The sequence below is a fragment of the Procambarus clarkii genome, chromosome 60, assembly GCF_040958095.1.
Source record: "Procambarus clarkii isolate CNS0578487 chromosome 60, FALCON_Pclarkii_2.0, whole genome shotgun sequence".
In the NCBI taxonomy this organism is placed as follows: domain Eukaryota; kingdom Metazoa; phylum Arthropoda; class Malacostraca; order Decapoda; family Cambaridae; genus Procambarus; species Procambarus clarkii.
In genome coordinates, this window is record NC_091209.1 from 31,517,396 (window position 1) to 31,532,565 (window position 15,170).

The 15,170-nt window shown below is 52.3% G+C and overlaps 1 protein-coding gene across 1 annotated transcript in view; it reads left to right on the plus strand.

The window, feature by feature from the left end:
• LOC138353943 (mucin-2-like) overlaps positions 1–15,170 on the plus strand; it is a 56,387-nt gene that overhangs the window by 34,128 nt on the left and 7,089 nt on the right. The window lies entirely within an intron of this gene.

A 15,170-nucleotide genomic window follows, 5' to 3' on the forward strand; every position in this document is an offset into this window, starting at 1 on the left:
TCGTTCGCCTTATGCGTTTTTTGTTCTCGTATTGGCATCCTTGGTGATATTTAGCGCCCTCTGATTATTTTGCGTATTTGATGGTGCTACATAGCCTTCCCGGTTTGGTGCCTTCTTTTGATAATTACTTACTTACTTATGGGAGAAGACGTGACGCCTAGCTTTGGAGATGAGAAACTTGTCTTGGAAAGGGACAAGGTATTCACTGACGATGAGGTGCCAACTTTCAAGACCGTCATCGAGCTAGACATGTATTTACTTGAGTTGGATATTGAGATACAAGAGCAATATTATTAAATTGAAAGGCTAGAGAACTATTTAGAAGATTAGGGGACTACAAGCTCTGATCCTAATGCATATTTGCAACGTTGACTAAAATCGTCACTAAAGAAGATTGTATGTCGAAATGTGAATCTCTAATCGTGTCCGAAGACATCGAAAAACGTTATTGTGTTAGAAATTGTTTGATAAATTGAGAGTATTTATCAAACAATTTCTGACTTTAGGCCATCGAAGCGACGAGACTCAGACGGTAGAGCGACGGTCTCGCTTCATGCAGAACGGCGTTCAATCCCCAACCGTCCAAGGGGCACCATTCCTTTCCCCGTCCCATCCCAAATCCTTATCCTGACCCCTTCCCAGTGCTATATAGTCGTAATGGCTTGGCGCTTTTCATTGGCAATTCCTTTTTTCCCCATCATCACCGCGGGTGTTGTCCCTCTCCTCCTTCACCTGCTGGACCTCGTATGGAGTGAGAGAGGAGGAAGAGTAGTGGTGGAGGCTGCAGACTTCGCCACTGCCGCCCTCCCTCCCTCATACTGTACGAGGCCAAACACCAACTGAGACGAAGGGTAACTCACCTTCTTGTCAGCTGGTAGAGGGGACGGCCACGCCACCACACCACCTATTGTATTACAGTCCGCCCGGCTGACCAGGCCTGGCTCTTTTATCCACCACCACCACCACCTGGTCGGTATCATGACAGCTAGTCGTTGTTGGTGATGGTGGTTGTGGTGGTGGTTGTTGATGGTTGTTTGTGGTGGTGGTGGTTGTTTGTGGTGGTGGTTGTTGATGGTTGTTTGTGGTGGTGGTTGTGGTGGTTGTTGATGTGGTTTGTGGTGGTGGTTGTTGATGGTGGTTTGTGGTGGTGGTTGTTGATGGTTGTTTGTGGTGGTGGTTGTTGATGGTTGTTTGTGGTGGTGGTTGTGGTGGTGGTTGTTGATGGTTGTTGTGGTGGTGGTTGTTTGTGGTGGTGGTGGTTGATAGTTGTTGTGGTGGTGGTGTGGTGGTGTTGTTGTGGTGGTTTGTGGTGGTGGTGTTGTGGTGGTTTGTGTGTACTCACCTAATTGTACTCACCTAATTGTGCTTGCGGGGGTTGAGCTCTGGCTCTTTGGTCCCGCCTCTCAACCGTCAATCAACTGGTGTACAGATTCCTGAGCCTATTGGGCTCTATCATATCTACATTTGAAACTGTGAATGGAGTCAGCCTCCACCACATCACTTCCTAATGCATTCCATTTGCTAACTACTCTGACACTGAAAAAGTTCTTTCTAACGTCTCTGTGGCTCATTTGGGTACTCAGCTTCCACCTGTGTCCCCTTGTTCGCGTCCCACCAGTGTTGAAAAGTTCATCCTTGTTTACCCGGTCGATTCCCCTGAGGATTTTGTAGGTTGTGATCATGTCCCCCCTTACTCTTCTGTCTTCCAGTGTCGTGAGGTGCATTTCCCGCAGCCTTTCCTCATAACTCATGCCTCTTAGTTCTGGGACTAGTCTAGTAGCATACCTTTGGACTTTTTCCAGCTTCGTCTTGTGCTTGACAAGGTACGGGCTCCATGCTGGGGCCGCATACTCCAGGATTGGTCTTACATATGTGGTGTACAAGATTCTGAATGATTCCTTACACAGGTTCCTGAACGCCGTTCTGATGTTAGCCAGCCTCGCATATGCCGCAGACGTTATTCTCTTTATGTGGGCTTCAGGAGACAGGTTTGGTGTGATATCAACTCCTAGATCTTTCTCTCTGTCTGTTTCATTAAGTACTTCATCTCCTATTCTGTATCCTGTGCCTGGCCTCCTGTTTCCACTGCCTAGTTTCATTACTTTGCATTTACTCGGGTTGAACTTCAACAGCCATTTGTTGGACCATTCACTCAGTCTATCCAGGTCATCTTGTAGCCTCCTACTATCATCCTCTGTTTCAATCCTCCTCATAATTTTTGCATCGTCGGCAAACATTGAGAGGAACGAATCTATACCCTCTGGGAGATCATTTACATATACCAGAAACAGTATAGGTCCAAGGACTGACCCCTGCGGGACTCCACTTGTGACGTCTCGCCAATCTGAGACCTCACCCCTCACACAGACTCGTTGTCTCCTGTTGCTTAGGTATTCCTCTATCCACCGGAGTACCTTCCCTCTCACTCCAGCCTGCATCTCCAACTTTCGCACTAGCCTCTTGTGTGGCACTGTATCAAAGGCTTTCTGACAATCCAAAAATATGCAGTCTGCCCACCCTTCTCTTTCTTGCCTTATTTTTGTTGCCTGGTCGTAGAATTCAAGTAACCCTGTGAGGCAGGACCTGCCATCCCTGAACCCATGTTGATGCTGTGTTACAAAGTTCCTTCGCTCCAGATGCTCCACTAGTTTTTTTCGCACAATCTTCTCCATCAGCTTGCATGGTATGCAGGTTAGGGACACTGGCCTGTAGTTCAGTGCCTCCTGTCTATCCCCTTTCTTGTATATCGGGACTACGTTAGCTGCTTTCCAATATCTGGCAGTTCCCCTGTTGCCAGTGATTTGTTATACACTATGGAGAGTGGTAGGCTCAGTTCTCTTGCTCCTTCCTTTAGAACCCAAGGGGAGATTCCATCTGGGCCTATAGCCTTCGTCACGTCCAACTCTAGTAAACACTTCCTTACTTCCCCACTGGTAATCTCAAACTCTTCCAGTGGTTCCTGGTTAGCTATTCCCTCACTTACCTCTGGAATTTCTCCTTGTTCTAAGGTGAAGACCTCCTGGAATTTCTTATTCAATTCCTCACACACTTCCTTGTCATTTGTAGTGAATCCTTCCGCCCCTATCCTTAATCTCATAACCTGTTCCTTTACTGTTGTTTTTCTCCTAATGTGGCTATGCAACAATTTAGGCTGAGTCTTTGCCTTGCTTGCGATGTCATTTTCGTATTGTCTTTCTGCCTCTCTTCTCATCCTGACATATTCATTCCTGGCATTCTGGTATCTTTCTCTGCTCTCCAGTGTCCTGTTATTCCTATAGTTTCTCCATGCCCTTTTACTTTGCTGCTTAGCTAGCCTACATCTTTGATTAAACCATGGGTTTCTCATCTTCATTTCTCTGTTTTCCTTTTGGACTGGGACAAACTTGTTTGCTGCGTCCTTGCACTTCTGCGTGATGTAATCCATCATATCTTGGGCCGTCTTTCCCCTGAGCTCTGTTTCCCATGCTATATCTGTTAGGAATTTTCTTATCCCCTCATAGTTTCCCTTTCGGTATGCTAACCTTTTGGTTTCGGTATCCCTCCTCGAGTTCAATAACCCTTCTTCAATCAAGTACTCAAACACCAGTACACTGTGGTCGCTCATTCCTACTGGGTCCTCAAAACCGATTTCTCTTATGTCGGAGTCGTTCAGAGTGAAGACTAGGTCGAGTCTCGCTGGTTCGTCATTGCCTCTCATCCTTGTGGGTTCTCCGACATGCTGCGTTAAAAAGTTGCTTGTCACCACCTCCAATAGTTTGGCTCTCCACGTATCCTCGCCTCCATGCGGTTCCTTGTTCTCCCAGTCAATCTTTCCGTGATTGAAGTCGCCCATGATGAGCAGGTGGGATCTATTTCTACAGGCAGCAGAGGCTGCCCTCTCAATTATAGTGTTAACTGCCTTGTTGTTGTTTTCATACTCTTGACTGGGTCTCCTGTCATTTGGTGGAGGGTTGTATATTACTGCTACTACTATTCTTGGTCCTCCCATTGTTATGGTGCCTGCTATGTAGTCTCTGAACTCCTCACAGCCCGGGATGGCCATCTCCTTAAAACTCCATTCCCTTCTCATGAGTAGGGCCACTCCGCCTCCTCCTCTACCTTCCCTCTCTTTCCTTATTACTGTATACTCCTGGGGAAACACGGCATTCGTTATGATTCCAGAGAGTTTTGTTTCAGTGAGTCCGATTACATCTGGGTTAACTTCTTGTGCTCTTTCCCTTAGTTCACTTGTCTTGCTTGTGATCCCATCTATGTTCGAGTACATCACCCTGAAACTGACTCTCTTCTGCTTCTTTTCTGGGGGGGACCTTTGGGATCTGGGGTGAGTGGGAGCTGGGGGGACCTGGCACGGGGGGATTGGTGGAGGAGGGAGGGCTTGGGGTGGTGGGGGAGAGGGGGAGGGTACAGGGGGTGGATAAGAGGGGGAGGGTACAGGGGGTGGATAAGAGGGGGAGGGTACAGGGGGTGGATAAGAGGGGGAGGGTACAGGGGGTGGGTAAGAGAGGGAGGGTTGGGGAAGCATGGGGGGAGGAGAGGCTGTGGGGGATAGGGGAGATGGGGGGGCTTGGGGGGAGAGAAAAGGGTGGAGGGCTTGGGGGGCGTGGGGGAAAAGGGAGGGCTGAGGTGGGTGAGGAAGAGGGGAGGGTTTAGGGGAGTGGGGGAGAGGGGAAGACTTAGGTGGGGTGGGGGAGAGTGGGGGGCTTAGGGGGAGGGGGAGAAGGGAGGGCATGGGGGTGGGAGAGACGGGAAGGCATGTGGGAGAAGGGAGGGCATGGGGGATGGGGGAGAAGGGAGGTCCTGGGGAGAGGGGTGAGGGGGAGAAGGGGGGTGAGTGGGGGGAGGGGGGTGGGTGGGGGGAGGGTGCCCTAGGTGGGTACTTAGTGGGGGGCTGACAGGGGATGGGGCAGGTTGGGTGTCTGTTGGGTAGAATTTGGGGGTGGTGCCCCAATCCCTGTGGCTGTTGCACTGTTTGAGGAGGGTTCTCCACTTCCCTCTGGGATTGTAGGGTTCTGGGTTGTGGTACTCTGATTTCCTTCTCTCTCCCTGCGCTCCTTCCTCGCGTCTGCTGTCCGTATTCTCTCTTCCCTTGTCATATCCCTCTGCAGGAATATTTTCTTGAACTTCTCTACACCTTTTAGACAACACTTCCTTGCTAGCAGTTCCTCTTTCGCGATTTCGCTCATGAAAACCACCTTTATCATTCGGTCTCTGTCCTTGTTGTACTTTCCAAGCCTGAAAACCTTTTCAACATTTCGCTCAGCTCCCTCCATCCTTACCTCTTTAAGGATCTCTTTAATCATGTTTTTGTCCTTGTCTCTCCGCTCCTTTGGTCTGGTCCCTGTTTGTTCTTCAATGCCTGCTACTACTACTGCTCTATTTCTCTCTATCAGCCGGCTAGTACATCTAGCTGCTTCCTGAGAGGAAGCCACTTCCATGGCAACTTCCTTAACCGCAGACCTAGCTTCAGGGCTCTTTTTAAGCATTTCAGCAAATGAGATCTGGGTTGTGGTGGTCCCCTCCACAGTAGCATTCCCATCTCCCTGGGGTACGGTTTGTGCCTGGTATTGTGGAAGAGTCTCCTTTAGGTATCTTATCTCCTCCTTTGCTGCCCTTAAATCATCTTGCAGGTTGGCTACTGTCTCCCTCATTACCCTCAGTCCTTCACTGAATTCATTCTGCATTTGCTGGAGTACTTCCTTCATCCAGGCTTCCTGTTCCATCCCATCCTCTGTGTTTGTTCCAGTTGTGAATTTCCTGCGTTTGGCAGTCAGAGTTCGTCTCCCTTCCATGATTTCCCTATGAGTGTGTGTGTGTGTGTGTGTGAGAGAGAGAGAGAGAGAGAGAGAGAGAGAGAGAGAGAGAGAGAGAGAGAGAGAGAGAGAGAGAGAGAGAGAGAGAGAGAGAGAGAGAGAGAGAGAGAGAGAGAGAGAGAGAGAGAGAGAGAGAGAGAGAGAGAGAGAGAGAGAGAGAGAGAGAGAGAGAGAGAGAGAGAGAGAGAGAGAGACAGAGAGACAGAGAGACAGACAGACAGACAGAGACAGACAGGGGAGGAGAGAGAGGGGGGAGGAGAGAGAGAGGGGGGGAGGAAGAGAGAGGGGGAGGAAGAGAGAGAGGGGTGGGAGCGAGAGAGGGGAGGGAGAGAGAGGGGGGAGGAGAGAGAGGGGGGGGGAGCGAGAGAGGGAGGGAGAGAGAGGGGGAGGGAGAGAGGGGGAGGGGGAGAGAGAGGGGGGGAGAGAGAGAGGGGGAGGGAGAGAGAGGGGGGAGGGGAGAGAGAGGGGGGAGGGGGAGGGGGAGAGAGAGGGGGGAGGGGGAGAGAGGGGGGGAGGGAGAGAGAGGGGAGAGAGGGGAGAGGGAGAGGAGAGAGAGGGGGAGAGGGAGGGAGAGGGGGAGAGGAGAGAGAGGGGAGAGGGAGAGAGAGGGAGGGAGAGAGAGAGAGGGAGAGAGAGGAAAGGGGGAGAGAGAGGGGGGGGGAGAGAGAGAGAGGGGGGGAGGAGAGAGAGAGAGAGAGGAGGTGTGGAGTAATGGGAGAGGTGGAAGGTGGAAGTGAGGGAGGGGGAGGAGAGGGTGTGTGGGGGGGGTTAGTGCGGGAGGGTACAGAGAGAGGTTGTGTGTGTGTGTGTGTGTGTGTGTGCGTGTGTGTGTGTACGCGCGTGCGTTCGTGTGTGTGTGTGTGTGTGTGTGTGTGTGTGTGTGTGTGTGTGTGTGCGTGTGCGTGTGCGTGTGCGTGTGCGTGTGCGTGTGTGTGTGTGTGTGCGCGTGCGTGTGTGTGTGCGCGTGCGTGTGTGTGTGTGTGTGTGTGTTTGTATGTGTGTGTGTGTGTGTGTGTGTTGAGTGCGGGGGTGTTTGTGTATAGGGGGAGGGGTAGGGGGGTGTCTTGGGGTACTGTAAGGCGTGGGAACGTGAGGGGTGAGGGTGGGTGAGTGAGGGTGAGCGGTCACCAGTGTGTGCGTGCGTGCATGTGTGTGTGTTTACACTGGCTTGTTGTGGTGAGAGGAGGGGGGGGGGTAGGTCTAGCCAGTGGCGGTGTAATGTCACACACAGGTGTGAGAAGCTGGTACCAAGCTGAGGCTCTTGAGCTACTTTTTCGTATTTTAATTACTTATGTTCAAAGCTAATTACTATATAAAAAAAAACACACTGTACACCTTATATGACTGACTTTGAGAGGCACTCACCTCCGAGTAAGCATCCCACAGCACAATTAGGTGATTTATGAAGCGATGTCCGATATTGTAGTGGTTGTTGATGGTTGTTGTGGTGGTGGTGGTTGTTTGTGGTGGTGGTTGTTGATGGTTGTTTGTGGTGGTGGTTGTGGTGGTGGTTGTTGATGGTGGTTTGTGGTGGTGGTTGTTGATGGTGGTTTGTGGTGGTGGTTGTTGATGGTTGTTTGTGGTGGTGGTTGTTGATGGTTGTTTGTGGTGGTGGTTGTTGATGGTTGTTTGAGGTGGTGGTTGTGGTGGAGGTGGTGGTCGTTGGTGGTGGTGGTCGTCGTTGGTGGTGGTGGTGGTTGTTGGTGGTCGTTGGTGGTGGTGGTCGTTGGTGGTGGTGTTGGTTGTTGGTGGTGGTGGTGGTCGTTGGTGGTGGTGGTGGTCGTTGGTGGTGGTGGTGGTCGTTGGTGGTGGTGGTGGTCGTTGTTGGTGGTGGTGGTCGTTGTTGGTGGTGGTGGTCGCTGTTGCTGGTGGTTGTTGGTGTTGGTGGTTGTTGGTGGTGGTGCTCGTTGGTGGTGGTGGTCGTTGGTGATAGTGGATTGGTGGTGGTGGATGTTGGTGGTGGTGGGTGGTGGTGTGGTGGATGTTGGTGGTGGTGGATGTTATTGTTGGTGGTGGATGTTATTGGTGGTGGTGGATGTTATTGGTGGTGGTGGATGTTATTGGTGGTGGTGGATGTTATTGGTGGTGGTGGATGTTATTGGTAGTGGTGGTGGTTGTTGGTGGTGGTGGTTGTTGGTGGTGGTGGTTGTGGTTGTGTTGTTGGTGGTGGTTGGTGGTGGTGGTGGTGGTTGTTGATGGTGGTGGTGGTTGTTGTTGTTGGTGGTGGTGGTGGTTGTTGGTGGTTGTTGTTGGTGGTGGTGGATGTTGGTGGTGGTGGTTGTTGGTGGCTGTTGGTGGTGGTGGTTGTTGGTGGTGGTTGTTGGTAGTGGTGGTCGTTGGTGGTGGTTGTTGGTGGTGGTGGTGGCTGTTGTGGTGGTGGTGGTTGTTGTGGTGGTGGTGGTTGTTGGTGGTGGTGGTTGTTGGTGGTGGATGGTGGTGGTGGTGGTGGTTGTTATTGGTGGTTGTTGTTGGTGGTGGTTGTTGTGTGGTGGTGTTGTTGGTGGTGGTGGTTGTTGGTGGTGGTGGTTGTTGGTGGTGGTGGTGGTTGTTGGTGGTGGTGGTTGTTGGTGGTGGTGGTTGTTGGTGGTGTGTGGTTGTTGGTGGTGGTTGTTGGTGGTGGTGGTGGTCGTTGGTGGTGGTGGATGTTGGTGGTGGTGGTTGTTGGTGGTGGTGGTTGTTGGTGGTGGTTGTTGGTGGTGGTGGTCGTCGTTGGTGGTGGTTGTTGGTGGTGGTGGTGGCTGTTGGTGGTGGTGGTTGTCGGTGGTGGTGGTTGTTGGTGGTGGTTGTTGGTGGTGGTGGTGGTGGTTGTTGGTGGTGGTGGTTGTTGGTGGTGGATGGTGGTGGTGGTGTTGTTGGTGGTGGTGGTTGTTGGTGGTTGTTGGTGGTGGTGGTTGTTGGTGGTGGTTGTTGGTGGTGGTGGTCGTCGTTGGTGGTGGTTGTTGGTGGTGGTGGTGGCTGTTGGTGGTGGTGGTTGTCGGTGGTGGTGGTTGTTGGTGGTGGTGGTGGTTGTTGGTGGTGGTGGTTGTGTGGTGGTGGTGGTGGTGGTGTGGTGGTGGTTGTTGGTGGTGGTTGTTGGTGGTGGTGGTGGTTGTTGTTGTTGTTGTTTGTGGTGGTGGTTGGTGGTGGTGGATGTTGGTTGGTGGTGGTGGATGTGGTGGTGGTTGTTGTTGGTGGTGGTTGTTGTTGTTGGAGGTGGTGCTTGGTGGTGGTAGTTATTGTTGGTGGTGGTAGTTATTGTTGATGGTGGTGGTTGTTGGTTGTGGTGGTGGATGTTGATGGTGGTGGATGTTGGTGGTGGTGGTTGTTGGTGGTGGTGGTTGTTGGTTGTGGTGGTGGATGTTGGTGGAGGTGGTTGATGTGTTGGTGGTGGTTGATGTTGTGGTGGTGGTTGATGTTGGTGGTGGTGGTAAATGTGTTGGTGGTGGTGGTTGATGATGGTGGTTGTGGTGGTTGATGTTGGTGGTGGTGGTTGATGGTGGTGGTGGTGGTGGTGGTTGATGTTGGTGGTGGTGGTGGTGGTTGATGGTGGTGGTGGTGGTTGTTGGTGGTGGTGGTGGATGTTGGTGGTGATGGTTGTTGGTGGTGGTGGTGGTGGATGTTGGTGGTGTTGGTGGTGGATGTTGGTGGTGATGGTTGTTGGTGGTGGTGGTGGTGGTGGTGGTGGATGTGTGGTGGTGGATGTTGGTGGTGGTTGTTGTTGGTGGTGGTGGTTGTTGGTGGTGGTGGTGGATGTTGCTGGTGGTGGATGTTGGTGGTGGTGGTGGATGGTGGTGGTGGTGGTGGTGGTTGTTGGTGGTGGAAGTTGGTGGTTGTTGTGGTGGATGTTGGTGGTAGTGATTGCTTGTGGTGGATGTTGGTGGTGGTGGTTGGTGGTGGTGGTGGTTGGTGGTGGTTGTTGGTGATGGTGGTGGTTGTTGGTGGTGGTTGGTGGTGGTGGTGGTTGTTGGTGATGGTGGTGGATGTTGGTGTTGTTGTCGGTGGTGGAGGTTGTTGTTGTTGTTGTGGATGTTGGTGGTGGAAGTTGGTGGTGGTGGTTGTTTGTGGTGGATGTTGGTGGTGGTGGTTGCTTGTGGTGGATGTTGGTGTGGTGTTGGTGGTGTGGTTGGGTGGTGGTGGTTGGTGGTGGGGTGGTTGGTGGTGGTGGTGATTGGTGGTGGTTGTTGGTGGTGGTGGTGGATGTTGGTGGTGGTGGTGCATGTTGGTGGTTGTTGTCGGTGGTGGTGGTTGTTGCTGTCGGTGGTGGTGGATGGTGGTGGTTGGTGGTGGTGCTTGTTGTTGTTGATGGTGGTGGTTGGTGGTGGTGGTTATTGCTGTTGGTGGTGGTGGTTATTGCTGTTGGTGGTGGTGGTTATTGCTGTTGGTGGTGGTGGTTATTGCTGTTGGTGGTGGTGGATGGTGGTGGTTGGTGGTGGTGCTTGTTGTTGTTGATGGTGGTGGTTGGTGGTGGTGGTGGTGGTGGTGGTGGTCGGTTGGTGGTGGTTGTTGGTGGTGGTGGTGGTTGTTGGTGGTGGTGGTGGTTGTTGGTGGTGGTTGGTGGTTGTGTGGTGGGTGGTGGTTGTTTGGTGGTGGATGGTTGGTGTGTTGTTGGTGGTGGTTGTATGGTGGTGGTGGTTGTTGGTGGTGGTGTTGTTGGTGGTGGTTGTTGGTGGTGGTGGTTGTTGGTGTGGTGGTTGGTGTGGTGGTGGTGTTGTGGTGGTGGTGGTTGTTGGTGGTGGTTGTGGTGTGGTGGTGGTCGTTGGTGGTGGTGGATGTTGGGGTGGTGGTTGTTGGTGGTTGTTGGTGGTGGTGGTTGTTGGTGGTGGTTGTTGGTGGTGGTGGTCGTCGTTGGTGGTGGTTGTTGGTGGTGGTGGTGGCTGTGGTGGTGGTGGTTGTCGGTGGTGGTGGTTGTTGGTGGTGGTTGTTGGTGGTGGTGGTGGTGGTTGTTGGTGGTGGTGGTTGTTGGTGGTGGATGGTGGTGGTGGTTGTTGTTGGTGGTGGTGGTTGTTGGTGGTTGTTGGTGGTGGTGGTTGTTGGTGGTGGTTGTTGGTGGTGGTGGTCGTCGTTGGTGGTGGTTGTTGGGGTGGTGGTGGCTGTTGGTGGTGGTGGTTGTCGGTGGTGGTGGTTGTTGGTGGTGGTTGTTGGTGGTGGTGGTGGTGGTTGTTGGTGGTGGTGGTTGTTGGTGGTGGTGGTGGTGGTTGTTGGTGGTGGTGGTTGTTGGTGGTGGGTTGTTGGTGATGGGTGGTTGTTGGTGGGTGGTGGTTGTTGTTGTTTGTTGTTTGTGGTGGTGGTTGGTGGTGGTGGATGTTGGTTGGTGGTGGTGGATGTGGGTGGTGTTGGTGGTGTTGGTTGTTGTTGGAGGTGGTGCTTGGTGGTGGTAGTATTGTTGGTGGTGGTAGTTATTGTTGATGGTGGTGGTTGTTGGTTGTGGTGGTGGATGTTGATGGTGGTGGATGTTGGTGGTGGTGGTGTTGGTGGTGGTGGTTGTTGGTTGTGGTGGTGGATGTTGGTGGAGGTGGTTGATGTTGTTGGTGGTGGTTGATGTTGTGGTGGGGTGTGTGGTGAGGTGGTAAATGTTGGTGGTGGTGGTGGTTGATGATGGTGGTTGTGGTGGTTTGATGTTGGTGGTGGTGGTTGATGGTGGTGGTGGTGGTGGTGGTGGTGGTGGTTGATGTTGGTGGTGGTGGTGGGGTTGATGGTGGTGGTGGTGGTTGTTGGTGGTGTTGGTGGTGGATGTGGTGGTGATGGTTGTTGGTGGGGTGGTGTGGTGGTGGTGGTGGATGTTGGTGGTGTTGGTGGTGGATGTTGGTGGTGATGGTTGATTGGTGGTGGTGGTGGTGGTGGTGGTGGATGTTGGAGGTGGTGGATGTTGGTGGTGGTTGTTGTTGGTGGTGGTGGTTGTTGGTGGTGGTGGTGGATGTTGCTGGTGGTGGATGTTGGTGGTGGTTGTTGGTGGTGGAAGTTGGTGGTTGTTTGTGGTGGATGTTGGTGGTAGTGATTGCTTGTGGTGGATGTTGGTGGTGGTGGTTGGTGGTGGTGGTGGTTGGTAGTGGTTGTTGGTGATGGTGGTGGTTGTTGGTGGTGGTTGGTGGTGGTGGTGGTTGTTAGTGATGGTGGTGGATGTTGGTGGTTGTTGTCGGTGGTGGTGGTTGTTGTTGTTGTGGTGGATGTTGGTGGTGGAAGTTGGTGGTGGTGGTTGTTTGTGGTGGATGTTGGTGGTGGTGGTTGCTTGTGGTGGATGTTGGTGGTGGTGGTTGGTGGTGGTGGTGGTGTGGTGGTGGTGGTGGTGGTTAGTGGTGGTTGTTGGTGATGGTGGTGGATGTTGGTGGTGGTGGTGCATGTTGGTGGTTGTTGTCGGTGGTGGTGGTTGTTGCTGTCGGTGGTGGTGGATGGTGGTGGTTGGTGGTGGTGCTTGTTGTTGTTGATGGTGGTGGTTGGTGGTGGTGGTTATTGCTGTTGGTGGTGGTGGTTATTGCTGTTGGTGGTGGTGGTTATTGCTGTTGGTGGTGGTGGTTATTGCTGTTGGTGGTGGTGGATGGTGGTGGTTGGTGGTGGTGCTTGTTGTTGTTGATGGTGGTGGTTGGTGGTGGTGGTGGTGGTGGTTGTTGTTGGTGGTGACTGGTTATGGTGGTTGGTGGTAGTGGTGGTTGGTGGTGTGGTCGTTGGTAGTGGTGGTAGTTGGTTGTTGTTGTTGGTGGTGGTTGTTGGTCAGGTTGCATGGTGGTTGTTGCAGATGGGTGGTCACCCTGCCACCCTTAGCCTGCCACCCCTCAGCCTGCCAAGTGCTACACAGGCTTCAGGCTCCCTCTCTATACCTCATCTCAGCGGTGACGAGCAGCGTCAAATAAAGACTGTCGCTTCCGCCGGACGGTCGACGGTAATGCCACGACTCTTGGTGGGCTTGTCCGACCGCATCCCGAGAGTCAAATGCTACCGGGAATTATATTTATAATTTACTGTCTCGTATACCGGAAACCTCATCATGGTCTTGAAGTCGATCCTGACTAATCCATTGATAACGAAACAAAAGCCTGGCACTCGACAACGGACGACGGTAACAAGTCTTAGAGTGTTCATCCTTTGGTCATTAGAAGAACCTTCAAGCCGGGGGGAAAAACCATTCTTTATTTACATGTAAACTTGACTTAGTATCCCCTCGTATCCGTTCTTATCAAGGCCGCGGTGAGTTGTGTGAGGGCCGGGTAGTTCTGCTGTTGTGAAGGTCGTTATCTCTGGGTAGTTCTACACATGCTTCAGACGCTGAACCAGGAGACATGAACCCGGGGAGATGTGAACCCTGGGAGATTAACCAGGAAAGAGACCGGACGGAATAAATGAATATAATTTGTTGGGGAAAAATATATATAGTGAATTATTTCTGATTTTATTGAGGGTTGTGGAAGATAATTTTACTGAGTCAGCCGCAGTGACGAGGCTACGGGTGTCATACAGTGCCAGGTGGACTATGGGTGTCATACAGTGCCAGGTGGACTACAGGTGTCATACAGTGCCAGGTGGACTATGTGTGTCATACAGTGCCAGGTGGACTACAGGTGTCATACAGTGCCAGGTGGACTACAGGTGTCATACAGTGCCAGGTGGACTACAGGTGTCATACAGTGCCAGGTGGACTACAGGTGTCATACAGTGCCAGGTGGACTACAGGTGTCATACAGTGCCAGGTGGACTACAGGTGTCATACAGTGCCAGGTGGACTACAGGTGTCATACAGTGCCAGGTGGACTACAGGTGTCATACAGTGCCAGGTGGACTACAGGTGTCATACAGTGCCAGGTGGACTACAGGTGTCATACAGTGCCAGGTGGACTACAGGTGTCATACAGTGCCAGGTGGACTACAGGTGTCATACAGTGCCAGGTGGACTACAGGTGTCATACAGTGCCAGGTGGACTACAGGTGTCATACAGTGCCAGGTGGACTACAGGTGTCATACAGTGCCAGGTGGACTACAGGTGTCATACAGTGCCAGGTGGACTACAGGTGTCATACAGTGCCAGGTGGACTACAGGTGTCATACAGTGCCAGGTGGACTACAGGTGTCATACAGTGCCAGGTGGACTACAGGTGTCATACAGTGCCAGGTGGACTACAGGTGTCATACAGTGCCAGGTGGACTACAGGTGTCATACAGTGCCAGGTGGACTACGGGTGTCATACAGTGCCAGGTGGACTACGGGTGTCATACAGTGCCAGGTGGACTATGGGTGTCATACAGTGCCAGGTGGACTACAGGTGTCATACAGTGCCAGGTGGACTACAGGTGTCATACAGTGCCAGGTGGACTACAGGTGTCATACAGTGCCAGGTGGACTACGGGTGTCATACAGTGCCAGGTGGACTACAGGTGTCATACAGTGCCAGGTGGACTACAGGTGTCATACAGTACCAGGTGGACTACAGGTGTCATACAGTGCCAGGTGGACTACAGGTGTCATACAGTGCCAGGTGGACTACAGGTGTCATACAGTGCCAGGTGGACTACAGGTGTCATACAGTGCCAGGTGGACTACAGGTGTCATACAGTGCCAGGTGGACTACAGGTGTCATACAGTGCCAGGTGGACTACAGGTGTCATACAGTGCCAGGTGGACTACAGGTGTCATACAGTGCCAGGTGGACTACAGGTGTCATACAGTGCCAGGTGGACTACAGGTGTCATACAGTGCCAGGTGGACTACAGGTGTCATACAGTGCCAGGTGGACTACAGGTGTCATACAGTGCCAGGTGGACTACAGGTGTCATACAGTGCCAGGAAGAAGACGAGCCAATGAGTGCCATGCAGTTCAAAGTTAAATGTATAATCACATAAGCTTGGTCATGTACATGCGTAAGTATGCGTACGAAACAGTTTACACTTGTGCTTACACTGACGCGTGTTTATGCGTGCATGCATACACGTGCGTGTTTATGCGTGCATGCATACACGTGCGTGTTTATGCGTGCATGCATACACGTGCGTGTTTATGCGTGCATGCATACATGTGCGTGTTTATGCGTGCATGCATACATGTGCGTGTTTATGCGTGCATTCATACATGTGCGTGTTTATGCGTGCATTCATACACGTGCGTGTTTATGCGTGCATTCATACACGTGCGTATTTATGCGTGCACGTATGTTCATTGTGTACCAATGCGGGATTTTTTGTGCCTGGTATAATGGTCTTGTTTATGCGTGCGTTCATGCGTGCTTGTGTGAGCATGTGTGCTTGTGCGGTCACGCGCGCCTGGTGATGGCTCCTCTACCGACACAATGGTCCGTAGAACCAGAGTGTGGGGACAGGAATGTCAGGAGCCAGTGTGGCACCAATAAGGTGGTGCCACAGTGTAGTGGCACCACCCTGTTGGCACCACACTTGTGGC